The sequence below is a fragment of the Eurosta solidaginis genome, chromosome X, assembly GCF_040869045.1.
Source record: "Eurosta solidaginis isolate ZX-2024a chromosome X, ASM4086904v1, whole genome shotgun sequence".
NCBI lineage: Eukaryota > Metazoa > Arthropoda > Insecta > Diptera > Tephritidae > Eurosta > Eurosta solidaginis.
Window position 1 is genome coordinate 140,998,881 of NC_090324.1, and position 27,355 is coordinate 141,026,235.

At 38.1% G+C, this 27,355-nt stretch overlaps 1 protein-coding gene across 10 annotated transcripts in view; it reads right to left on the bottom strand.

Annotated features, from left to right (window-relative positions):
• The window catches only part of LOC137235484 (calcium-dependent secretion activator-like), a 2,443,847-nt gene that overhangs the window by 2,178,453 nt on the left and 238,039 nt on the right, over positions 1 to 27,355 (bottom strand). The window contains exon 1 of one of the 10 annotated variants that reach the window (XM_067758492.1): positions 26,359 to 26,447. The exons of the other annotated variants lie outside the window; for them this stretch is intronic. The gene's annotated coding sequence lies outside the window, so the exon portion shown is untranslated. Of the gene's footprint in view, positions 1 to 26,358; positions 26,448 to 27,355 lie in introns of those variants that run through there. 10 annotated transcript variants of the gene reach the window in all.

A 27,355-nucleotide genomic window follows, 5' to 3' on the forward strand; every position in this document is an offset into this window, starting at 1 on the left:
GGAGGACTTTACTTTTCAATTGCCTACATAGTCCAAAGTAGCATTTATTGGCAAGAGTGATTCTTCGCTGGATTTCAGAGCTGATGTTGTTGTTTGTGTTTATGCTGGTTCCCAAATAAATTATGGCGTGGTTGCAAAGGCGCATATGCGCTGCCTCTTTGCTCGATGACAGCAGATACTTCGTTTTGTCCTCATTCACCACCAAACCCATCTTTACCGCTTCTTTTTCCAGTTTGGAGTAGGCAGAACTAACGGCGCGGGTGTTTAGGCCGATGATATCAATGTCATCAGCATATACCAGTAATTGAACGCTTTTATAGAATATTTTTCCAGAGCGGTTAAGTTGCAACTAGTACAATTTTCTCCAGCATCAAATTAATGAAATCGCACGACAGGGGGTGATCCTGTCTGAAAAATCGGTTAGTTTCGAACGGCTCGGAGAGGTCCTTCCCAATTCTGACTAAGCTGATGGTGTTGCTTTAAATCGACGAAGAGGTGATGTGTGTCGATTTTTTTTCCGGGGTTTTCGCACTGATATGATCCCATCAGCTGATTCACGGTGGGCTTCAATCTTTCGCACAATACATTTGAGAGAAGGCAAAGAGCACTTAGATTCCAATCGTCGGGCATGCACTCATCTTATCCTATTTTGCGAAGAAGCTGATGCATTCGCCGTACCAATTCCGCCGCCTTATTTTAGAAGCTCTGCAGGCAATACATCAGCGCCCGCGCCCTTGTTATTTTTTTAATCTCGTTATTGCTATTCTGACTTCGTCATAATCGGGTGGGGGGACATTTATTCCATCATCATCGATTGCGGGATCGGAATCGTCATCCCTGTGCGGTAAATCGCTGTGTCCATTTAGGAGAGCAGAGAAGTGTTAAGTACTCTCAGTTACAATCAATTACAAGGTCCAACGCTTTTATTTGATTTTCTGATCAACGCCCTAGATTGATGAGGAGTGTGATGACTAGTTAGTACCTAGGACCTACCTAATTATTTTTTAGCTTTTAGTATTTTATTACTCAATGTAAGTATTGTTTTCAATAAAACCGTTTAACTTAAGTTTTTTTTTTTAGTTTTATTTTTATTTTTTTTTTATTTTTATTTTCAAGTTTTTAGTCTTTATTTAATTGCCTATTATTTCTCATTCCATTTAGCTCATTTAGTGACTCATTGTTACAAATTTCATCATGATATCTTCAACGACTGCCAAATTACAGCTTGCAAAACTTTTAAATTACCTTCTTTTAAAAGTGGGCGGCGCCAAGCCCATTGTCCAAAATTTTACTAATTTTCTATTCTGTGTCATAAATTCAACTCACGTACCAAGTTTCATCGCTTTATCCGTCTTTGGTAATGAATTATCCCACATTTTGTGTTTTTCGAAATTTTCGACATCGAAAAGTGGGCGTGGTTATAGTCCCATTTCGTTCATTTTAAATAGCGATCTGAGATGAGTGCCCAGGAACCTACATACCCAATTTCATCAAGATACCTCAAAATTTACTCAAGTTATCGTGTTAACGGACGGACGGACATGGCTCAATCAAATTTTTTTTCGATACTGATGATTTTGATATATGGAAGTCTATATCTATCTCGATTCCTTTATACCTGTACAACCAACTGTTATCCAATCAAAGTCATTATACTCTTTGAGCTCTGCTCAACTGAGTATAAAAATAGAAAAAGTTTAAAAATGATAAAAGTAGTAAAAAAAATTGCTAAAAATAACAAAAAGAAATAACAAATAGTTATAAGCACATCTAGATAAAAGAATATAATGTATTTAACAATGGTTATTAATGTATCTACTATTTTGTTTAATAAAGTATCTCAATCAAAATATTTGATATTCGATCTATGGAATAACGGTATAACTCAGAAAAAAAAAGAAATCATCCATTTTCTAATAAAATTATGTATATATAAAATTTGTTACTTTTTATTATCAAAGAATCATACTATCTAAAATCCTACCAAGTAGGATTAATATAAATTTATTTTTACCTGCATTGTTAAGTTTTTTTTCACTTTTCTCGAAAGGTTGATTCTTGAGTTATACCGTTATTCCACACATCCCCTCAATTTGTCTTTTCATATGCAGACAAACGTATATAGGATTTCGGTTAGCCTGAACTAACGACACTAGATCAGACTTAGACCCAATTTCTACAATGTGCGAAGTAAGGCACAATACCCATTAGCTGCACAAATTTTCATTAGAAAATGAGCCAAAGCTAACAAATGAGCAACGAGTAATATACGATAAGGTCTGCTCCAGTGTGGAAGACAATGTGGGAAATATTTTTTTTATAGATGCGCCTGGGAGAATAACCTTTGTGACTTCATTTATTTTAGCTAAAGTTCGTGTTTGTATAAGAATTAGGGGTATAAATGGTTGGGGTTTTCACTAATATCCCTTCTAAATGAAAACAACGGCACTTCACTGTAAATCTTCACAAATATATATATTCTTATTTTAGTAGTAGTAGTAACTTGTTTTATTAAACAGAATCTTTTTTTACAAAGTTGATTACAATATAAAATTTTTTATAACTAAACTTTGGCGTAGTGCCGTCAGTTTATAAGTACTTGTAGTAAGTTTTTCTGTACATTATATAATAAAATATTTCTTAAATATAAGTTTCAGAATTCCCCTTCTAAAATTTGCTTCCTATATTTTAACGCTGATTTGACGTACTGATTCAATGTGATCCAGTTTTTACCATTTGGTTATTCATTAATCTCTTGGTGTGTTAAAACACTTTTTTTTTTTTTTAAATAATATTCTATATTCCATAATTACAGGACAACTACCCAGAAACTGTAAAACGTTTTCTTCGTTTCCTGAATTGCAAATTGGACAGCGATTATCTGGATGCTCAAGATGAGGTTCATAATTTAGTTTCAATAGTTCTCTTACGCGAAAAAAATAGCTGATCGCATATATGCTAAATTCATCTCAAAAATAATTAAGCTCACAAAGATTATGTTCGAGGACGGGGTAAGTTCGTCTTACTTCACTAGCTTGAGCTTTTAACAGAAAATGTATCCTTTTCACTTCATCTATTTTAGCTAATATATTGCGGTGCCAATGTCTCCACAAAGTGTTATCATTTATTAGTATCGGTTCACCGTACTCATTGGCAAGCGCATCCCACTTTTGGAAACATTGAGCCCTAGTTTCTTGCAAGTTCATTGCGATTAGCTTTGGAAGACGGTTATTACCCATTTCCATAACCCTGCAAATATAATTGAAATGTGTTTTCAAGAAGTCAATATACAATTCTGGGTGTCCGGTTTCGAGATGAATCATATAGTTCGGGATGTTACGCGGTAATCTGAACATCCTTTTAATAAAGTACCTCAGCAACTTTTCTACGTCTTCGTAATATTCAATTCACCACACTTCTGATGCATAGCCCAATACTGTTCGTACGGCTGCTTCAAATAGTTTGTACTTATGACTATGAGGAATGTATTTTTTAGACAAAAAAGATCTCCAAGCGCTGTTTATAGCGTATTTTGCTGATTTAAGCTTACTTGACAAATGTTTATGGTACGATGCATTGTACGTTACAACTAGTCCTAGATACTTGTATTCCTTAACCTTCTCCAACTCTTGTCCACACAACTTCCACTTTTCATCCCTAGAATATCTACCTCTTGAGTCCCTGAATAAAAGTACTTTTGTCTTATTCGTATTTATTGTAAGCTCCCAGTCACTACAGTACTCCCCAAGTTTGTTGATCATTTTCTGTAATTGTTTTGGGGTTTCTGCTAAGATAACTACATCAACGGCATACATAAGTATCCTTATATTGATGCCCCCACACGTAATACCCTTTAGCAAGTGATTCACCAAATCGTCCAGGAAAAAAACAAACAGTAATGAGCTAAGTAGGCAGCCTTGTTTAACACCCGTTTCTGTTGGAAACCATTCTGAGGCAGTGCTACCATCCCACGCCCTTGCAACGTTATTTTTGTAGAGACTGTTTTATTTTTAGCATTTTCGTTGAAAGACCTAAATTACTTAATTTGAAGAAAACAACATTTCGTATTATAGAGTCAAAAGCGGCCTTAAAGTCTACGAACAAAGCTTACAGTTTTCTCTTCTTTGAAATGTAATGCTGAGATATGCTAGATAAACTAAAAGTATGGTCGATTGTAGAGTATCCTTTTCTGAATCCCGCCTGGAACTCACTTAAAAGCGAATTTCTCTCTACCCACGCCGCTAACCTTTCAGACAAAATGGAGGTAAATATTTTTGCAATGGCATTCTGAAAGGAAATTCCTCTGTAATTATTTGGGCCAATTATATCTCCTTTTTTAAAAAGTGGGAATATAATAGCTTTCTGAAACAGCGAAGAGACCAAACCAGAGTTGTACATACTAGTAAAGCAAACTGTAAGCTGTTCAATAAAGTTGAGAGGGGCATGTTTAAAAAATTCCGCGGGTATGCCGTCAGGCCCTGGCGGCTTATTATTTTTAGTTCCTTTTAAGTATGGACTTCACTTCATCCGCCGTAATTTCGCAATCCAATTCCCGTATAGTCACAAAGGGCAGCGCAAAACTTAGGGTAGATACACCACTGTTTTGGTTTAGCAGAGAGGAAAAATGCGCTCCCAAAGTTTCCGCGTCTAACTGTGCACTCTTCGCGAACCCCGAAGCAATTAGCTTCTTCACAAACCCCCAGTACTCTTTACTATCTTTAACATCGCCAAGTTTCATGGCCATATTTTTAAAATATACGTGTTTTTTATGCGTGCAAATTTCTTTCAATTCTTTGTTAAGATTTTGATAATCTCTCAAACTTTCTTGCGTACGAATTCTTTTAGCTTTACGTAAGGCTGAGAAGGATGTCCTTCTGGCAGTCATAGTCAAACCAGGGATGCACGTTCTTTGTACACACTTTTCTGTTTTGACAGTGTTCCGCTGCCTTTCTTACACAATCTACTAGATCACTCAGTGCATAGTTGCTACTATTTATAGTACTTAACCCTCCGATGAGTGACAGTTCTGAACTTCACGGCAGTGAACCTACGGACCTTTTTTTGTAAATCATGTTTTTTTCATATAAAAATTTTTTTTTGATTTTTTGTTGTTTTTATTGTATATAACTAAATTCTACATACAAAAATAATTTTTTCAATTTTTAAAATTTTTATTTTTTTTGCTTGAATTTTCCTAAGACTATTATAAAAATTTTAAAAATTATTGTTGTTGAGCGTGTACTTCTTGTCCCCCGCCCTATGCGCAAGTGTTACAGCGATGTAAAAGTGTGCTATGTTCTCCGCAAACAGCGTTGCCGCAGCCGAAGCAGTATGCCCGCGTTTTCCGCTGCCGCCCGTACTCATAACGGCAAAGGCGACATGACGGTCTACTTGACCTAGCCGCAAACGACGGTGCATTGCCTTCCATCGGTCTTGGTAATACCTGAAATGAAAAGTAAAATAAAAAACAAATAAATATATATTCTATTCTTGAATTTGAAGATGTTTTTCTTACCCTGACATCGAATGCTTCCATCGCATTGCGTATCCTTGGATATGAGGTTATATGGTTGTTCAGGGCACGTTCTTCGATATTTGTTGTGGCCAATTGTTTCGTTAGCAGTAACAAGAACGACCGCCGTCTGTCACTCCTTTTTATAGGCTTAATTTCGTTGTAAATCGTAAAAGCATCCAATGCAGCGAGGTCCAGCATATTATAAAACATGGCCAACGGCCATCGTTGTGTTGCTCTTTTTCAGCTGTAAGTACCTAGCATTTGATCCATGGTATCAACGTCGCATTTGTTGGCGTTGTAATCTTATATGGCATAGGGCTTCCAATTCTCGGTTTGCTCGTCAACGCGGCAGGTGTAGTGCATTGTGGAGAGCACGTTCACCACTTTATTTTTTTTCGGCACGTATGAGCATAACGCTATATCCCCTTCGTTGAACCCTAATAATGTACTATTGATGGAGCACTTCGGGTTCTTCTTGAACTCCTGAGGAATGAATATTTTGTTGTAGCGCACTGTACCAACATATGCGGTCTTCCTCCTCATCACATGCCAAGTCAAGAGTGGTAAAGAAATTATCCGCGTATATAGTACGGCCAGCATCTAAATATTTTTCTACTAAGAACTGGTTTTTTGCTAGTAGTATAAAGTTAGAATATTGTGCCTTTCCTTGAAAGCAATAAAGTTCATGTCTTCGAATTTTTCTTAGAATTTTTTGTTTTTATCATCATCCCTAATGTCTTTGAGTTTAGGTTTTTGTGTTCAGAGCAAGTAAATTATGTGTTGAAACAATAAAAAAATTATAATGATGCCAAAAAACATGCATTTATTAGTGAAATTGTAGTGGCCGAAGTAGGAGTAATTTCAATTTGAAAAGGCAAAAAGGTCCCTAGGGACCTGCTCACTCATTGGAGGGTTAACATTTGATTTAAATTATCGTTGCATTTCTCGATTTGTTTATCATACCATTTAAGCCTAGGGAGTTGATGCTACGTTTTTTGTTACAAATTCGGCCGCTACCGTAATTTTAGAGTATCTTTCCTTAACTGCTTCATTAATCGAATTTTTAGCCGGGATATTTCTAAAAATGAGTGACTTTTTCTTCTACTGTTCTTTTAAGTATCTCAGCTTCTTTCTGTCTGCCTCTTGTGAATTACATACTTTGTCAAGCAAATTTTTGAGCTCTGAGTTTTCTTCTTCTAGCTAGCATACTTGAGCTTTAACAGTATAAAGTTCCCTGGTTAATCTCTCTAAATCTTCTTTCGTTGCAACATTTTCTATTTTATTGTCCATGCTAACCATTCTTGTAGATAATTCTGAAATGCATTTATTAAAGTCGGCATGCATTTTTGTCGTCAGTTTTACTACCTCGGAACTTCCACTTGGCCCAACTGTTATCATGTCTGGTGACATTTCGGAACATAAACGTTTTGGATTGTCTGACATCGGAGTTGGTTTTACTAAAGCGGGCAAGTTAGTAGGAGTGCTTTGGTTGCCTTCACTCATTTTACCTCTTTTAGAGTGCTGCCTAAAAGTATGCAACTGTTTCAGATGGCTAGACTAATCGAGCTTTCAGATTCTTTACGCTTGAGCTCTGACTTCACAGCCTCTGTCGTTAAAAAAAGTAACTAGTTTGATTTGCAACTTGCGCGGTGAAAATTGGTTTTGACAGCTGTCAATTGTTCCCGCTCATAAATGTAACTTAATGTTTTTGGTTTTTGTTTGTTTTTGGTGCTTCTTTTCCTTCCTTATTGCAAAAACAATTTTACTTTAGAATTTGATTTTAATTTTGCTTACTATACTCCTCGGTTATTGAATCCCCAGTTGAAACTCCAGTATTCCCAGATGCAGCAGTAAAAGCCCTTTAGGTCTAAATGTTCTTTGTTGATGCTCTTTTATGAAAAACTTTTAAAAATATACGATAACTTTGAGTACTTTTCAACACAACTTATTCACACCAGAGTTGCCGTGTATTTTAACTAAAACTATATAATTAGTATACAAAAGATTTCGAAAACTATATCCTTTTATGTAGATTTTATCTTTTAAGTTTTGAGTTACTCAAAAAATTTTATAATTTTTAAATATTTTGCGAAAAGGCGATATGTCGACGCTAACTAGCGAACTAATTTAATTTTTGTTTCCTGGACCGCTAGGAGTCAGGAAACTTTTTAGTGGATATATATAAATATGTATATATGTATGTAAATATTAATGTTTAGGAAACAGTAAGCAAAATTCATTGTTTACAGGGTGGGTAATTAAGGTGAGTATTTTAAGAAATTTGCAGGGTATTTCACTCGGTAAGTATTTTTCATATTGTGACGAATATTAGCATCTCTAAACGATCATCACCAAGCCGATACTCACTAAGCCACTCGTATGTACGTAAACAAATAAATCATCATGTACACACATACATACAAGGCAGCAAAGAGATACTCACAAACGCATGTCATCATCAGCCGAAGTAGTACTCACATATACACATGCATATGACAACAAATATATATATATACGACTGGTAACTAAGCATGAAGTTCACGAAATTACTAGACCGTAGGAGAAATGAGTGAACGAGGAAACCGAGAGTATAAAAGCAGCGGAAAATAGTCTAATAAAGACCATTTTGGATTATTGAATATTGGAGTTATTTATTGAACAATTTAGCGATTCGAACGTTAGCATAAGGTTTGGAATAAGCGGAATTTCACCATATTCGTTACAACTGGTGTCAGGAAAGGAATTATTGAATAAATTCCGAAGATTTCGAATACAACTTGGACATGGCAAAGTTAAGTGAATTAAGGATCCAGCAACTGAAAAAGGAGTTGGAGAAACGTGGATTGAATACAACCGGCAATAAGATCGAACTTCAAGCACGGCTACGAGAGGTAATGGAGTCGGAAAGAATTAATGTGAACAATGATGTCTTTCATCCTGATGGGGACGAGACAACAACAAAAATTGAAGAGAAAAACGAAACATCGCAGACAGTTTCGAGCAGAGACTTGAACACGATTTTGGCTGCAATATCTGCTCAAACATCGACTATGTCGTCTCATCTGGCAGAATAGAAGACATACATGACATCCCAACTGGAATCCCAGGAGACACGTATAAAATCTCAACTGGAATCACAGGAGACACGTATATAATTTCAACTGGAATAGCAGGAGACTCGTATAACAACCAAGATGGAAACAAAGAAGAACAAAAGACATATATGCTGAGCAGTTTCAAACACAAGAAACTAGCATATCCTCGCAACTATCAGAACAGAACGCAATGGTATCATCAAAACTGGAAGCGTTGGATGCAAAAATCGCTGAATTTCAGGCAGAAGTCGATAATTTTGAAGGTCGTATGGAGCAGTTACAACTAAATCGCCCAGCTGTTTCAGCGAGTAAAACACCATCTGACTAAGGAAACAGGGTCACTTTTGAGTAAGCCCGCTTACAAAGCTCATCGCGTGGAAGTGGAAAGGCCAGACTGGGTAGACACAATTTTGGAAGTATTAAAAGGAACGCAGCAGAAAAACGATGGTGCCGTCAAATGCTTTAAATGTGGAAAGCCAGGGTACATTGCACGTTATTGCAGTACCTACCCTAGCAGTTCCAATAACGTGGGTGGTCGTAAACGCAGAGCTGAAAGAGATGAGCAAATCTCCAAATCTTCTCAATCGTTAAACTAAAGCGAGTCAGCCGCAAGGCACGTCAGCTGGCTCCCGCAATTGAATGCCCCATAATCTCTATCTCGCAACTTGGAAGAAGGTCAAGCAATCTTACTGTCGGCGGACATGTGGATGGAAAGGAAGGTTTACTGACTATAGGTACCGGTGAATCTCATTCCATCGTTCGATCGGATTTAATCAACAAGAAGATAAGACCATTGCTTGGAGCGAGATTACGTACAGCCACGGGAGAGTACACCAGGTAATTGGAGAAGAAGCATGTGAAGTAGCAATTGGGAACGTCACGGTACTACACAGTTTTATAGTGGCTGAGATTGTTGATGAAATCATAATTGGAGTGGACTTCTTAACCGACCAAAGCATCAAGATCGATATGCAAAGCAAGACGATGCAATATAATAACATGGATGTGGCACTTAATTTCGGCTACGAGAGAGGCTACAGAAATAAACGAGTGCTGGCGGAAGAGAGTCAGCAAATACCACCAAAATCAGAAGCAGTCATCTGGGTAAAGGTTGATGGAGATTGTGGGACAAACAAATTGTGGGTTGTCGAAGCAGCAAACAAATCAACACCAATTGCACTCGTAGGAAGACCCTGGCTATGACAAAGCAAGATGGACGTATTCCGGTAAGAGTACTTAATGAGTTCAAGTCACCACTCAAACTGACCAAAGGAGCTATATTGGGAAGATGCCAAGAGGCTGAAATAGTTACTAACTGTGAACAGCTCCCGGAAAAGTTTCAACTAGCAAGATTAATCTTTCAAATGACATCACGGCATGGACGTAAAGGCTAGGGGAAGACTAAAATAAGCAAACATATTTGACCAAGATGGCTCCAAACCAGGCCGCACAAACATTCTGAAACATCAAATTGACACTGGAGATGTGAGGCCAATCCGTCAAGCTACTCGTAGTGTTCCATTGGCGAAGCGGGAAGTGGTGAGTCAAATCATACAAGAAATGAGCGAAAGCGGTGTAATCGAACCATCACCTAGTCCATGAAGCTCACCGGTGTTAATTGTGAAGAAGAAGGATGGAAAAATGAGGTTTTGCGTGGACTACCCGAAATGGAATGACGTTACTAAAAAGGATAGCTAACCATTTCCAAGAATTGACGACACTCTGGACTCCCTATCTGGTACAAAATGGTTTTCCACACTGGATTTAAAAAGTGGTTACTGGCAAGTGGATGTGAAGGAGGAAGACAAAGAGAAACAGCCTTCAGAGTCGGAGATGTTCTTTGGCAGTTTACAGTAAAGCCCCTTGGCCTATGTAATACACCAGCTACTTTTGAAAGAGTAATGGATCAGGTACTGAAAGGACTACATTGGAAAACATGCTTAGTGTACATAGACGAAATAATCGTATTGGGAAAACATTTTGAAGAACATCTGAAGAACTTGGAGGAAGTTTTCCAAAGAATATCTGGTGCTGGTCTGAAACTTAGTCCCAAAAAGTGTTCTCTGTTCAATAAGCAAGTAAGTTACTTGGTTCATAAAGTAACGACGGAGGACATCTGCACCGCGAATGAAAAGATAGAAACAGCAAAGGGTTGGCCAAGAGCACGGAATCTTCATGTGTTAAGAAGTTTCCTTTGGCTGCGCACATATTACCGCCGATTTGTACTAAATTTTCCCGTGTAGCCCATAGCCTCCACGAACTTACAAGAAAAAATAAAGCTTTTGAATGGAAGAAGGAGCAGGAAGTGGCTTTCCAAACATTTAAATAGCGTTCGTGCACTGCCCCAATGTTGGCATATCCGATTCCAGCAGCAACGTTTATTCTAGATACAGATGCATGTGGAAATGCTATAGGAGGCGTTTTATCACAACTGGAATGGACAGGAGGAGTTAGTTGCATATTACAGCCGATCAATTGGAAAACCAGAGAGGAACTATTGCGTTACACGGAGAGAGCTGTTGACTGGTAGAGTACATTAAACATTTTCAAAGTACCTCTGTGGGAGGCGATTCCGCGTCAGGACAGATCACGCAGCGTTGAAATGGCTCCTGCAGTTCCGTAATCCGGAAGGCCAATTGGCACGATGGATCGACCGACTCCAAAGCTTTGACTTTTGCATTGAGCATCGAAAAGGTTGTACCCATGAAAATACTGATGAAATGTCACGAAGACCATGTAGTTTGGAATGCAAACACTGTTCAAAATCTGAGGATAAAGAAGACATTGTAGATTTCCGACTAATGACTATAACGTGTACGGATGAATGGGATAAGGAACAACTAAGGAAGTCTCAGCTAGAATATACAGATCTGTCACTTGTTATGCAAGAGGATATGTCACCACCAAATAGAGAAGAGATTAAATCAAAGGTAAGTATATTAGCAAAGGTAAGTGTTTTAGTAAAAGGTAAGTATTTAGCAAAAGGTAAGTATTTTAGCAACGGGTAAGTACTTTATCGAAGGGTAACTATCTTAACTATTTACTATTTCATGGTTTCATGTTAAATCCAATTTGTATTCATTTAGATAATTGATCAAAAACTAAACTATAATTTAAAGTTCAATTAAATTGGAGCTCATATCTCCAACATGGCGGCCGGCCTGCTCCGATGACGGAAGCAGCAACTTCTGCATCTCCTGCAAAGTATACACTTCTGTTGAGGATAAGTTCCGCAAGCGCTTCTGAGTGGCTTTATTGTTCGTCTGCTTCTTCTTCGAATTTAATGTCACTGGTTGCATTTGGTTTTTGTGCTGGAGCCACGGTCCTATTATTTGATCTCTTCCTGCGTTCTTCCTTTGGCCGATCACGGTGAAGCAGCGTGTGGTGAGCGAGGCCACATCGGCGGCAGCTATCAGGAGAGTTACATGCGCCCGTAACATGGGATATTGCCAAACAATCTAAACAATATTTGTGAGTCCACACCGACTCATAGCCTTCGTCCGGGGTCATATCCATAAACGCATGGCAGTAGCGCAACGAATGCCTTTGGCAACACAGCCGGCAGGTGCTGAAGCTTCCATAACATGGCCTGCAAACAAAAGTCAAAATAAATGTGGGTCAAGTGGGTATGGGTGTAGAGAGTGGGCTGTGATGTGAATCCCTAGAGTGGACAAGGTTTGGAGAGATACATAGGGTGAGGGTGCATAATCTATTCTGCTAGGGGAAGCACACACACTTTTGTTACGGTGCGTTTGTATATTCCGCATTCAGTTCGGGCATCTACTATTCGAACGTTTTCGTCCGAGCCAGGGTGGAGTCGAATGATGCGCCCACAAGCCATTCATTGGGCGGAAGGAGGTCATCCTTGACGACGACTAGATCACCTTATCTGACGTTTGTCTGCTGAGTCTTCAATTTGGTCCTCTTATGGAATTCTTTGAGATATTAATTTTTCCAACGCGTACTAAACTGATGATGTAGGACTTGCACTTTCTGCCATTTGTTTGTGAGTGACAGATTTTCAGAGTTGTGTTCAGGTAGGGAGAGTAACGGAGCGCCACAGAGGAAATGTCCATGAGTCAGGGCGAGTAGATCATTCGAAACCTGAGACATCGGAGTTAGAGGCCTAGAATTAAGGACTGCTTCAATTCTAGTAAGGATTGTGGTGAATTCCTCAAACGTAAAATTGGTGCTTCCTGCCACCTTGAGCAAATGGGTTTTAAAACTTTTGACGGCTGCCTCCTATAACCCGCCCATGTATGGAGCGTACGGCGGTATGAACTGCCATGCGGGTCGGTGGGTAGCATATTTCTAAGCTACGTCGGAGGCGGCTTCCTTGATGATAGAGTTGACTTCCTTCTGAATGGCACGACTGGCCCCGATGAATGTTTTGCCATTATCCGACATTATTAGTCGTGAACGACTAACAAAACGAGCGAATGCCGCTTTGAAAGCGGCGGTGGTCAAATCTGAGCAGACTTCTAGATGTACTGCTTTGGTCGAGAAGCAAACAAATACACAGACGTAGGCCTTTGCGTAAGATGCTTTCCGCAGAGTAGAGGTTTTAACCGAGAAGGGTCCCGCAAAGTCAACGCCGATGGTATGAAAGCGGAGACAGAAGTTGGCTCTTTCAACAGGCAGTGCGGCCATTATTTGAGATTTGGCCTCTTGCTTGTAGATAGTGCATCTTTTACAGTGGAATATGCACTTCTTCACCTTTTGTTTAAGTCGAGGGATGTAATCTTCCTGTTATATCATGCATGTCATCAAATGCTTTTCTGCATGCAACAAGGTGGAGTGGGTAAAATATAAAACTAAGGAAAAGAAACTCGAAGTTTCGGGAATGATAATAGGGTAGCGCTCATTGTCGCTCAAGTCAGCATTTGCAAGTCGACCGTTCACCCGCATTATGCCTGATTCGTCGAGCATAGGGTTTAAGGGTAATAGAGGACACTTTTTACTTAGGGGTTTTCAGGACTGTAGATCAGCAATGACTTCAGGGTAATATTTTTGTTGTGTCGTCCGTATCAGACGGAACTTTGCTCGCTGAACTTCCTCTTGAGATAGAGTGACCGTTTTTGGGATATCAAGTCACCTCGTGCGACTAACAAATCGGTACATATACGCAACTACTCGTAGAGATCTTGCAAAGGAAGAACAGCATTCCAGTGGATCCGCGGTTTCGACTGCATGAAACGGTTGAGGTCGCTTTTGTTCCGGTGGTGTGGTAGTTGGGGTCTCTATTTTGGGCCAGATGGTGGAAGCTTTCGACAGCCACGTTGGGCCTTTCCACCATTGAGAGCAATTGGCGAGATCTAGTGGTTTGCATCCTCGGGTTCCAAGATCTGCCGGGTTATCACCGCTGGGTAAATGACGCCAAGAAGAATTATTAACGTTCTGGAGGATTTGGGAGTCCAATTTGCCACATAGGTCTTCCAAGTGTGGGGTGGTTTTTCCAACCACGCTAACACGATAGCTGAGTCGGACCAGAGGAAAAGCTCATGAGGAGTCAGATTTAAGTGGGAGCGTATTTGTTTCACTAATTTAGTGAGTGGTACCGCTCCACAAAATTCTAGACGGGGGAGAGTCACTGTTTTTAACTTTGCTTTTTGCAACGAGAAGATGAGAAGAGAAAGCGGTGCCGCTATTTTGTACTCGCAAATAAACACAAGCACAGAATGCTTTCTCTGAGGCATCTGGAAATCCGTGCAGTTGAAAGGGTTTGGTGGAAGAGAACTCGACCCATCTGGGTATTTGTATTTCGTTTATACGCAGAGAGGTTTTCGCAAAAGCTGTTCCATTTATGAAAAGTGTTAGGTTTGACCTATTCATCACAGAGTGTTCCCTCTAGCCAGATTTCTTGAAGGAGAGTTTTAGCCGCTATCATAATTGGCGATAGCCCACCTGCCGGGTCAAACAATTTTGCGACCGCCGACAATATTTGTCGATTAGTTTTTAGTTTTCTGCGGGGATAGAGTCGCAAGAGTAAGAAAAGGAGTCAGTTATATCATTCCATTTTATGCCGAGATTCTTAGTTGAGCTAGCGTCGTGAAACTTGAGAAAATCTTCATCAAGGAGATCGGATTTCGGGATTGATTTTAGTATTTCGGGGTGATTTTCCGTTATTTTCTTAAGTGGAAAACCGGCTCATTTTAATCCTTCGATAACTTGCTGAAGCGAGTATATAGTGGACTGTATTGTGTGTTCGCCGGAGAGTATATCGTCTACGTATATTTCTCGTAACAATATATCGTGGGCCAGTGGGTGGGTGCGTTGTGTGTCTTCTGCGAGTTGATGCAGAATGCGTATAGCCAGTTACGTGGCACAGTTGACGCCAAATGTCACTGTCTTTAATTTAAAATCTTCCATTGACAAATGTGGAGATTTTCGAAACACAATCCTTTGGAAATCTTGATCCTCTAAGTGAACGAGTATTTGGCGATACATTTTTTCGACTTCGCCGTTAAATACATACTCAAAAAATTGCCATTTGAGTAGTAAGAGCATTAAGGCTTTTTGGTGGACGGGGCCTGTTTGCAAAACATCGTTCGCCATTTGCTTTCACGGTGTCTAAAGCTGTGGGTAAAAGAGTAGTTTCGCTACTACTGGCGACGTGAGTTGAGGTCGAGTTTTTCTTAAAAGGGTTTTGAGTGGCTTGGGTTTGGCCGGCCTCTTTTGAGGTTGACGCTTTTTTAGGTTTTCAGCTGGGGGTGGCACCCCTTGAGGGGTTGTGTGCGGCCTGCTCCTCTGCTGCCTGGGTCCGCTGTCTTGGTGGGATTTTCCTTGGAAGTGGAGTAGCGAGTGATGCCGTTTTTGGCAATACACACATGAGAAATTGCTACCACAATCTCTTCCCAAGTGAGAGCAAGCTAGACAATTTGTGCAATAATTGTTTTCTTTCACAAATTTGCTTCGCTCTTGGGTGGTGTAATCTTTGCCTCTTCGAGTCCAAATGAAACGCTTGTGTCTTATTCCTAAAGTTAGATGAGTTTTGGGTTGTTGGGGATCTGTGGGTGAAGCTAGAGTTAGAGTTTCGGGGTTTGTTCGGCATCTACGTACCAAGTCTTTCTACTGCTTCGTACCTTGTCGTGAGAAATTTGTCCATATCCGACCAAAGTGGAAGTTCTTTCCTAGAGTCGAGTGACAGTTCCCACAATGCCTTGGTTTCAACAGGGAGTTTAGATGAGCGGAGATATACGAGGATGGGATCCTAATTGTTGGTTGGGACATCGTTTGCATTTAGGGTCGAGATACAGTTATTTATGGTGGTTTGAATCTCTTGGATTCTTTCCCCATTTTCCGAAAAAACTGTTGGCATATTAAATAGGGGTTTTAATTGATTGTCTACGAGAATTCTACGATTGTCGTAGCGGGACTTGAGTGCTCCTCAGGCCAAATCAAAGTTTTGGTCGTTAAGAGGGTATTTTTCAATAATAAGGGCGGCTTTCCCCCGGGTTTTTGCCCTTAAGTGATACAGTTTCTGGGCCTGTACAATTTAGGGTGATTTATGTAGACCGCAGAAAATATATCCCGGAACGACGGCCAGTCTTCATATCCACCATAGAAGACTTCGATGTCTCATGCGGGGACTTTTAGAAAGGGTTGAAGAAGAGAGGGGGTATGGGTCTGTTGTATGGGGTTTACTGTTTGTTGAATAGGCTGGCGGGTGCTAATCAACTCGTTGATCGTAAGCTTTGTGTTCATCGCTGTGTCGAGTGTGTCGTCACATGTCTCCTCGCATTCTATCCTGGATTTTTGCTCCGTTCTGCTAAGGTGTTCCGCCTCGTATGCTGATTCTACCGCGTTTACACGTGTGTTGAGTTCCCCTTAGTATGTCCTGAGACCGCTTTCTGTGTGATCCGTCTCCGCTATCCCCCACCATTTATCGCAGAACTTTTCCAGTTCCTTAATTTCGAACATGCATTTTTTTCTCGATCCTGCTGTATTCGTCATCATCGGACTGAGATTTTGACCGGATATTGCCCGCCGGTACCGATAGGGTTTTGGTTTTTTCCTGGTTGTCCGTCATTTTAAAATTTGGGTTTAAAAATTCTTAAGATTTTACCAGTTTTAGCCCATTGTAAATTTATTTGCTTTTTTATAAGCTCAGGCCCACTGTACTAGTTCGTATAGCGGGATTTGCTTAAGCAAGTGGATAATGAGCGCTTTGGCTTATGAGGGTGGGAACTATTTGGCTTAGTGCTTCTAGGTACAAGTATGTGTGGGTGCGTGTATAAATGTACAGCAATGAGAATACCTCAAAGAGTGGGTTGAGTAACAATATTCTTGGAAAATATTTGGCTTAGTGCTTCTAAGTACAAGTATGTGTGGGTGTATGTAAAATATGTAAAGATAAACTAAAGGAGTGATTTGAGTCACAATATTTTTAGACAGCAATAATTTCTTGCATTATAATTGATTTGTGTGGCTAATGAGTGCAAGTTTCCGTGTAAGATAAAATTTATATTAGGAACACAAACCAACTTTATTCTTTGGGTGTAATTTTTTTTTCAAAATTAGTGGGAGGAGTTTATGTTAAAATTGAGTAGTGCCTATTTGAACATATGGATTTTTTTGCGGAATATCTGCAACGGTTAATTTGTATGGTTTCCAACTAACTTCGGGAAAGAGTATTATTCAGGCGAGAGTAAAATATATGAGAGAGTATATGTGGGTTATTAAGATATATGTATTTGTGTGTGGGTACAAGTACAGCTTTTGGGTTACCGCTATAGGATTTCCTTTAGAACGGTACCGCTTGAGTTTTATTTTATGCTATATACATATGTATATGAACGAAAAAAAGGGACTAAGGTGGGACAGTACCTTTGTGGTTTATATGACCAGGATATGCGGTTTTTTTGGATAAACGAACGGTTTAATATACCGATCGCGAGGAGAGTATTTTTTCTGTACTTGGAAAAATGTATATGTGTATACGTGTCCTACTTATGTGCAACGGTGTACTTACTTTGGCATTCCGTTTGTGTTTTATTACCGCCTGTTTTGTCGTGATTGCGTTTAATGTTGTTGCTTTTCCTGTGCTGCTGATGTTCCTGTGTTGTTGGATGTTTACTACAGTGTTTTTGTGATGCTGTAGCTTTTTGTTGATGTTGTTGTTGTTGGTCCACTTATGCAAGTATACTGCTCGTGGAGACAATAAAAATATTTTACGAAATTTTTATTTGAAGTTTGTTGTAAATATACTTTGGTATATTTTACGTACACATGCGTATGTGTATATGCTAAAAAAATTTGTCCGCTATGGCGTACCGTTTTTTATAATAATAATTTTTTTTTTAGGTAAATCCTTTTTTGTTGATTTTCTATATAAATTTCTTTTATTTCTGTTTCTTAGCACTTGTATCACTTTCCGAACTTTGTATTTATTTCTTTTCTTTTCAGCACCTTGTTTTCCAAAATTTTTCGTTCTTCGGGTACCTAATTTTCCCAATTTTAATTTGCTTTAACCCTTAATTAGTCGCATGAAGAAAATCACACAAATAGTCGCGTGGGGTCTCTGGTGACCCCAAACAAAACTTAGAAAAATAATTATAAAAACTAAATAAAACGATTTAGAATTTTCATAAACATAAACATACTTTATTATTAAGTATTTCAAAAAACTAAAAGGTAACTTTCACTTTTAACTTAAATTAAAAAATAATTAATTTCTAATTCATCTTAAAACATTTCATTTTTGCCATAACAGAGTTAAAAAATATAAAAAGTTAATCTGAGCCATCAGTCACGTCTTGCTTAATGCACTCTGTGCATAATGGCTTAGAGCATCTTTGGCAAATAAATTTGCCACAATTGTGGCATTTAGATGCCACTTTCTTGTCATCCTTTCTGGGGCATGATGAACAGCGTCCGCGTTTAGCTGTTGATTGTTGCGGCGGCTCGTGCACATTATGTACTTCAGAAAGACGTTTTTTTATTGACCTGGGAATAGCAGATTGGCGAACTCGTCTTTTCTGGTGGTCCTCGACAAGTGTTGAAGCTAATTTTTTCAAAAAAATGCGCCTTATGTGTGTGTCGCTCTTATCAGTATTTGCTTTATGTACAACAAATGCGTTAATGCCAGATATGTTTATCAGATGAAAAAATACAGCCATCGGCCACCTTCTCGTTCTCCTCCCAACGTTGTAAGTGGCACAAAGTTGGTCATTACAATCAACACCACCTTTGGTATCATTATAATATGTAACTATTTCTGGTTTCTGAGCGCTGGCTGTTGCTTCATCAATGGCATTATCATTATGCATTGTTGAAAGGAGAACTACGGCTTTCTTTGGCTTAGGAACATAAGATACCATCGTAATTTGATTATGAAATCCAAATAGTGAGCTAAATTGTTCTCTGTTTTTGCTTGGTAGGAATTCACAAGGGATATCAGGCTTTCGTTTATTCAATGTACCAACAAGGGTCAATTTATATTCTGGAGTTAGCAACTCCTTAGCCAGTTTAACGCTAGTATACCAATTGTCAGTCGTTATATTGCGACCACTGCCTTTCACTGGCTGAACTAGGCGTTTCACTATCTCATCTGGAGAATTAGACACCTGATACTCTCCATCTGGCTGCTTATCCGAGTATACTTCAAACTTGTACAAATAATATGTTTTCGAATCAACCATGGCTTGCACTTTTATGCCATACTTATTAGGTTTATTAGGCATGTAAACTTTACCTTTAAAACGACCTCGAAAACCAATCAATTGCTCATCTATAGTCAAATTCCCACTGGCGGAATAAGCTGCTAAAAACTTGTTTTCTAAAATTGTACACAGATTTCTTATAGCTGCTAAATTGTCAATTTTTTGTCTTTCTTCTCGATCTGAGGTATTATCAAAGCGTAATAAAAACAAAAAACGTCTATGAGACATCGTAAGCCGAAACATTTCTATGCCAGATCCATCTTGTGCCCACAAATCTAAAAAATTCAATTGAGAAGCTCTTAGGACTCCAGCCGTAATCAATAAACCCAAAAATGCGTTTATTTCCAAAGTATCAGTTGGAAACGCATCACGATCTCGTTTGAACTTATCTTTTAATTTCGAGATATATAAATTAGTGTTTACGACCAGAAGTTCAATAACTTCATTGTCAAAAAAGAGTCGGAAGCATTCTAGGGGAGATTTAGCATTTTTGCATGCTGTTTAACTCCCGGTAAATGAAGAATTATGTTGTGGGCTCGCGTCCTAACTGCACTTGATGGCGGTGCTTTATACCATTTCACTTTTGATGCATTTTTCGGATTATGCCTGGATAAATAATAGTTACCAAAAGGTAATTCAGTATTTTCGCTGTCTTCGGTGTCTGAAATTTCGCTTTCCGAATCATGAGAACTTTCTTCAATAGCGAAATTTGCAAACTCGCTTTCGGACGAAGAACCACCAACATCTTCCCCAATATCCGACAACTCATCCAGCCATTGCAGTATTTGCCTTTCTTTATCCATTTCAAAATAGCAAGTTTAAAGAAAATCAGGGAAAATCTATCGAAATAATAACGAAAATAGAATACGCATTCTAACAAAACATAGCTACAGACAAAAACAAATATATTTACTAAGAAAAACCCGAAACACAACAACTCACCTCCGAAAGAAAATTTTACGTAACTAGTCGCGTGGGGTCAGAGCATAAAACAGTAGCGACAGGTGTACACGCGTCGATGTTTTGATCTATACTAATTTGTACTCACAACAAAGAGTTAGAAAGCTAGAAAGAGAGCGAGCGCTCTGCAAGCATTATAAAAGATTGTAAAAGATTAAAATATGCAAAAAAAGAAGGCAATTGGGAAGAACTTTAAAACAGGTATGACGTAGCTGAATGCGTTTACAACCATTTCAACTATCGTAGGAGTGCGAGTTCGACTCCCACTCCCGGGAGAAAAGGCTTTGAAGAGATTTACAAGGTATAATCGAAACAGCTGTCGCCTTGTCCGTCCTGATGTCACGTTGTTTAAATTTTTCCCAAATTATTAAATAAATTATAAAATTAAAAAATTGCTTCAAATAAATGTTTTCATACATTTGAAAAAGCAATATGGGCAATCCCCGATTATAAAAATCATTATATCACATTGTTTTTTTAATTTGAAATGGTCTTGATCCCACGCGACTAATTAAGGGTTAAACCTGTTATATTTTCAGAACTTTGTATGGGTAAGTAAATCTTAATTTTTTCTACAATTTGCACTTTTTTGTTTGTTTAAATTTATTTGCAGTTTGTTTTAGCGCGCGTACCAGGTAAGTATTTGACTTTAGTTAAATTTTTTTTTTTTTTGAAATTTTTGCAATAGTATAGGTAAGTATACACTCGTATTAAGGTAAGTAAGAACTTTTTTCTGGTTTCGCAAATAAATATTTTATTAATTTCTATATTTTGCAATATTTTTATATCTTAGTTTTTATACTCAGTTGAGCAGAGCTCACAGAGTATATTAAGTTTGATTGGATAACGGTTGGTTGTACATATATAGAGGAATCGAGATAGATATAGACTTCCATATATCAAAATAATCAGGATCGAAAAAAAATTTGATTGAGCGATGTCCGTCCGTTAACACGATAACTTGAGTAAATTTTGAGGTATCTTGATGAAATTTGGTATGTAGGTTCCTGAGCACTCATCTCAGATCGCTATTTAAAATGAAAGAAATCGGACTATAACCACGCCCACTTTTTCGATATCGAAAATTTCGAAAAACCGAAAAAGTGCGATAATTCATTACAAAAGACAGATAAAGCGACGAAACTTGGTAGATGAGTTGAACTTATGACGTAAAATAGAAAATTAGTAAAATTGTGCACAATGCGCGTGGCACCGCCCACTTTTAAAAGAAGGTAATTTAAAATTTTTTGCAAGCTGTAATTTGGCAGTCGTTGAAGATATCATAATGAAATTTGGCAGGAACGTTACTCCTATTACTATATGTACGCTTAATAAAAATTAGCAAAATCGGAGAAGGACCACGCCCACTTTTAAAAAAAAATTTTTTTAAAGTAAAATTTTAACAAAAAATTTAATATCTTTACAGTATATAAGTAAATTATGTCAACATTCAACTCCAGTAATGATGTGGTGCAACAAAATACAAAAATAAAAGAAAATTTCAAAATGGGCGTGGCTCCGCCCTTTTTCATTTAATTTGTCTAGGATACTTTTAACGCCATAATTCGAACAAAAATTAACCAATCCTTTTGAAATTTGGTAGGGGCATAGATTTTATGACGTTAACTGTTTTCTGTGAAAAGGGGCGGAATAGGTTGATGTCACGCCCAGTTTTTATACACAGTCGTCCGTCTGTCCTTCCGCATGGCCGTTAACACGATAACTTCAGCAGAAATTGACATATCTTTAATGAACTTAGTTCACGTGCTTACTTGAACTCACTTTATCTTCGTATGAAAAATGAACGAAATCCGACTATGACCACGCCCACTTTTTCGATATCGAAAATTACGAAAAATGAAAAAAATGCCATAATTCTATACCAAATACGAAAAAAGGGATGAAACATGGTAAGGTAATTAAATTGTTTTATTGACGCGAAATATAACTTTAGAAAAAACTTTATAAAATGGTTGTGACACCTACCATATTAAGTAGAAGAGAATGAAAAAGTTCTGCAGGGCGAAATAAAAACCCCTTAAAATCTTGGCAGGTATAACGTATATAAATAAATTAGCGGTATCCAACAGATAATGTTCTGGGCCACCCTGGTCCACATTTTGGTCGATATCTGGAAAACGCCTTCACATATACAACTACCACCACTCCCTTTTAAAACTCTCATTAATACCTTTAATTTGATACCCATATCGTACAAACTCATTCTAGAGTCACCCCTGGTCCACCTTTATGGCGATATCTCGAAAAGGCGTCCACCTATAGAACTAAGTCCCACGCCCTTTTAAAATACTCATTAGCACCTTTCATTTGATACCCATATCGTACAAACATATTCTAAAGTCCCCCCTGGTCCACCTTTATGGCGATATCTCGAAAAGGCGAACACCTATAGAACGAAGGCCCACTCCCTTTTAAAAATACTCATTAACACCTTTCATTTGATACCCATATCGCACAAACAAAGTCTAGAGTCACCCCTGGTCCACCTTTATTGCGATACCTCGAAAAGGCCTCCACCTATGGAACTAAGGATTACTCCCTTTTAAAAAACTCATTAACACCTTTCTTTTGATACCCATATTGTACAAACAAATTCTAGGGTCACCCCTGCTCCACCTTTATGGCGATATCTCGAAACGGCGTCCACCTATAGAACTAAGGAGTACTCCCTTTTAAAATACTCATTAACACCTTTCTTTTGATACACATATTGTACAAACAAATTCTAGGGTCACCCCTTGTCCACCTTTATGGCGATATCACGAAAATGCGACCACCTATACATCAACCACCACTCCCTTTTAAAACCCTCATTAATACCTTTAATTTGATACCCATATCGTACAAACACATTCTAGAGTCACCCCTGGTCCACCTTTTTGGCGATATTTCGAAACGGCGTCCACCTATAGAACTAAGGCCCACTCCCTTTTAAAATACTCATTAACACCTTTCGTTTGATGCCCACATTGTACAAACAAATTCTTGGGTCACCCCTGGCCACCTTTATGGCGGTATCTCGAAACGGCGTCCACCTATGGAACTAAGGATTACTCCCTTTTAAAATACTCATTAACACCTTTCTTTTGATACCCATATTGTACAAACAAATTCTAGGGTCACCCCTGGTCCACCTTTATGGCGATATCTCGAAACGGCGTCCACCTATGGAAATAAGGATTACTCCCTTTTAAAATACTCATTAACACCTTTAATTTGATACCCATATCGTACAAATGCATTCTAGAGTCACCCCTGGTCCACCTTTATGGCGATATTTCGAAAAGGCGACCACCTATACAACAACCACCGCTCCCTTTTAAAACCCTCATTAATACCTTTCTATTTTTTCCTTTAGGTCACTGATTCACTGATGGCTGCAATGGAACATGTATACGAATTAGGGGTATAAATGGGTTGTGTTTTCCACTAATCTCCCTTCCAAATGAAAACCATGGCACTTCACTTTAAACCTTCACCAAATATATATAATTTTATATTAACTATAGCTATATAATTAGTATACAAACTATATAATAGTATTCAAAAGATTTCGAAAACTATTTTCTTTTATGTAGATTTTATCTTTTAAGTTTTAAGTCACTCAAACAATTTTATAAATTTTAAATATTCTGCGAAAAGGTTGGCGATATATCGACGGTAATTAGCGAACTAACTCCTGGACCGCTAGGAGTCAGGAAACTTTTAAGTGTATATATGTAAATATGTATATATGTTTATGTATGTAAATATTAATGTTTAGGAAAGAGTAACTAAAATTCATTGTTTACATGGTGGTTAATTAAGGTGAGTATTTTGACAAGTTTGCAGGTTATTTCATTCGGTAAGTATTTTACATATATTTAACTATTTTAATCAAAGGTAAGTACATATATGAGCAAAGGCAAGTATTTTAGCAAAAGGTAAGTATTTTATCAAAGGGTAAGTATCTTAAACGATTTACTATTTCAAGGTTTCCTGTTAAATTCATCTTGTATTCAGTTAGACAATTTAGACAAAAACTAAACTATAATTTAAAGTTCAATTAAATTGGAGTTCATGTCTCCAACAGTATTGAAAGTAAACTTGCTCTTGCTTCTTCAGGCATTGCTGCCACTATTCTGCGTGGAGGAAGAACTGCTCATTCCATCTTTATGCTGCCACTTAATTTCTCACCACAACAAAGTTGCACATGCTCCATTAAAAAAAAAAATAGTCCCACGGCTGATGTTCTTCATAAAGCATCGCTTATAATATGGGACGAGTGCACCATGGCTCATAAGTGTCACATTGATGCTGTCGATTTATCACTTAAAGAACTGAGGTCTTCTCAGGCGGCAACGGGTGGAGTTACACTTGAATTCACAGGGGACTTTAAACAAACTCTACCAGTGCTTCCGAAGGGTACAAGAGCAGATATTGTAAACGCGTGCATAAAGAAATAAGATGTGTGGTCAAAAGTACAAACCTTAAAATTGTCTGCCAATATGCAAGTTTGTCTTTGTGGAGCTGGCCCTTCTAATCAGTTTGCATATTTCATACTTAAAATAGGCAACGGCTGATTTGCATAACTTGCGATGGTTATGCAGCAATGCCAGAAATCGTAGGAACCTGTGTCAGAATAATTGATGAACTTATGAACACAAGCACTCCAAGTGGTTATATGAGCGAACTATTGTCAATTCAACGAACTTAGCAGCAGACGAAATTAATAAAGCTCTTTGTGAACGATTAACAACAGGGTACAAAACATATAATTGTTTTGATGAAGTGACAGATAAAGAAGACGTTGTTCACTATCCAACGGAGTTTCTTAATTCTCTCAACCCATCCTGGCTACCACCATATGAACAACGCCTTAAAATTGGTTTGCCAATAATGCTATTACAAAACCTTAAGCCTCCCAATTTGTGTAATGGTAATCGCAGCATGCGAAAGAACAATGATCCCAAGGGTAACAATGATACGCACCGATCTACCATTTACTTTCAAACGAGTCCAGTTTCCTGTGAGAAGTTGTTTTGTGATTACAAAACAAGGACAAACATTTAGTTATGTTGGCGTAGACCTTCGTAGTGAAGTGTTTTGTCAGGGTCAACTTTATGTCGCTATTTCAAGAACTGTTTCCCCACAGAACCAAAGTTTTCTCTTTCCCGGAAATGATAATAAAACAAAGAATGTTGTATTCCTGAAAGTTTTTAATTAATGAAAAAAATTTACCTTATTTTATGTATTACTTTTTTACGTTCTACAATCCAATTTCTACTGCTGAGTGGAATAGCACCCTTTTCAAAATTCTTTTCAAAAACGCACTACCTCAAAGTTCTTTTCAAAAACGAAGGTCCGTTGTGATACCACTGTCTTATATTATCATATTATGAAATTTCTTGGAAGCTTGAAATTTGCCTAATTCGGGGACTTCTCGCCAACGCAGAAAAACCAAACATTAAAATCTCTCAATATTAGGACAACATTTTACATTCCCTTCTTCGGTGGTACAGGGACTCCTAGAGCTGGGCTTTCTAGCCGCTTCAAAAAAAAAGTTGTATATATATTTACTTATAAATAAAAATCTTATACTTGGACAAAATATACATAAAACATTTAATTGAACATATATTAGGACGTTGTTGATTTGGGTTTCAGGCTCCCAATACGGAGTTTAAATGAAAATAATAGTTTGGGGTTTGGTGAATAATGTCTTGTTGAACTGAAAATTCCCCTGTGCTCGCTAGAGCTTTCGTTATGGGTGAAGGTACAATTTACCTGAGCGCCAATTTGGCATTCACGCACCATGGATGTGAATAAGTACATACATTGCTACAAAAGCAATTACATGTATGAATGCGACATGAAAATTTAGACAGAGAAATTATAAAAATGAAAAAAATAAGGATGATATTATTTTATAAAAGAAAAGGAAGTGAATCGAAATTTACTTTTAACCGAAAACTGCACCTGCACAAGCAATGCGCTGGGTCAGAATTTCTGGAAAAATTTAAAGACAAAAATCGGAAAACTGGGTTGGCGTGAATCACCAAAAAAGCGCGAAACCAAAAAAATTAGAAAAGTCCTAAAAAAAGGTTTTGGATTTTGGTTGACTTACCGCATTAACCGCTGGTTGTCCTGAGTTTATATCTCCAATGGTCTTGTTGACTTTAAATTTAAAATTTTACGACCGATTAATGCAGATTTATGGGCACACTGCCCCACAGCATGCACAACGATCTTAAAAACTCCGATTTTGATCTTTACTGGATCTTCGCGCACAGGGAAAAAGAAATTTTTTCTTGATGTTCACGGACTATTACAAAAGAATTCACCGCGCACTCACGACGTGCATATGCCCACAGTTAAAATTGTTCTTTTCTTCTGCCACAGTTATGTCCTATATATATACCAGCAGAAACCGACAGCAACAACGGTTCTACACACCGTTTCCTATTGTCCTCATTTCCAACCTAATCGCACTTTCTTTACCCTATATCCATCCTTTTCCTCGACCGGTCCTATTTTCCTTCATCATACCTTTCGCTGCGGTACGGCAACCCTCACCAAAAAGCTTTACAAATATCCCATATTGAGCATTTTCTTGAGTTTGACATTTCGGATTTTGTTTACTTTTTTATCGTGTGTGCAAATTAAAGTCCGCGACAAAAAAAATAAATTTCGCTTGTTTAAATCAAATAATTTCTGTGCGCGAGTGTTATTTTACAAAAAAGGGCAGCGCGGCTCTTCAGTGCGGTTTATAGGCACTCCGTTGGGCATCTGGTGCGGCGTGAAAGAAGCCACTTCACCCATATGGTCCCATAGCGCGGGGACCCGAATATACCAAAGGAAATGGAAGTATGTAGTAGTGGTTGACTGGTAATAGCGCCAAACGATGACCGAAAGCCTCAGGAATGGTAATAAGAGGTAATAAATATGAAAATTTTAATTAAGAGTATTTACAGTGGAAGTTGACAATTTTCATATGGTTGTTGTTATTTTGATGGTTTGGCGTACCCACCAAAAAAAATTGCGCACTTATATAAGTGTTTTGCGCGGATTTACGCTTCTATGCCCAAAATAATAAAATTTTTTTTTTTTTATTTTCCAGTGCG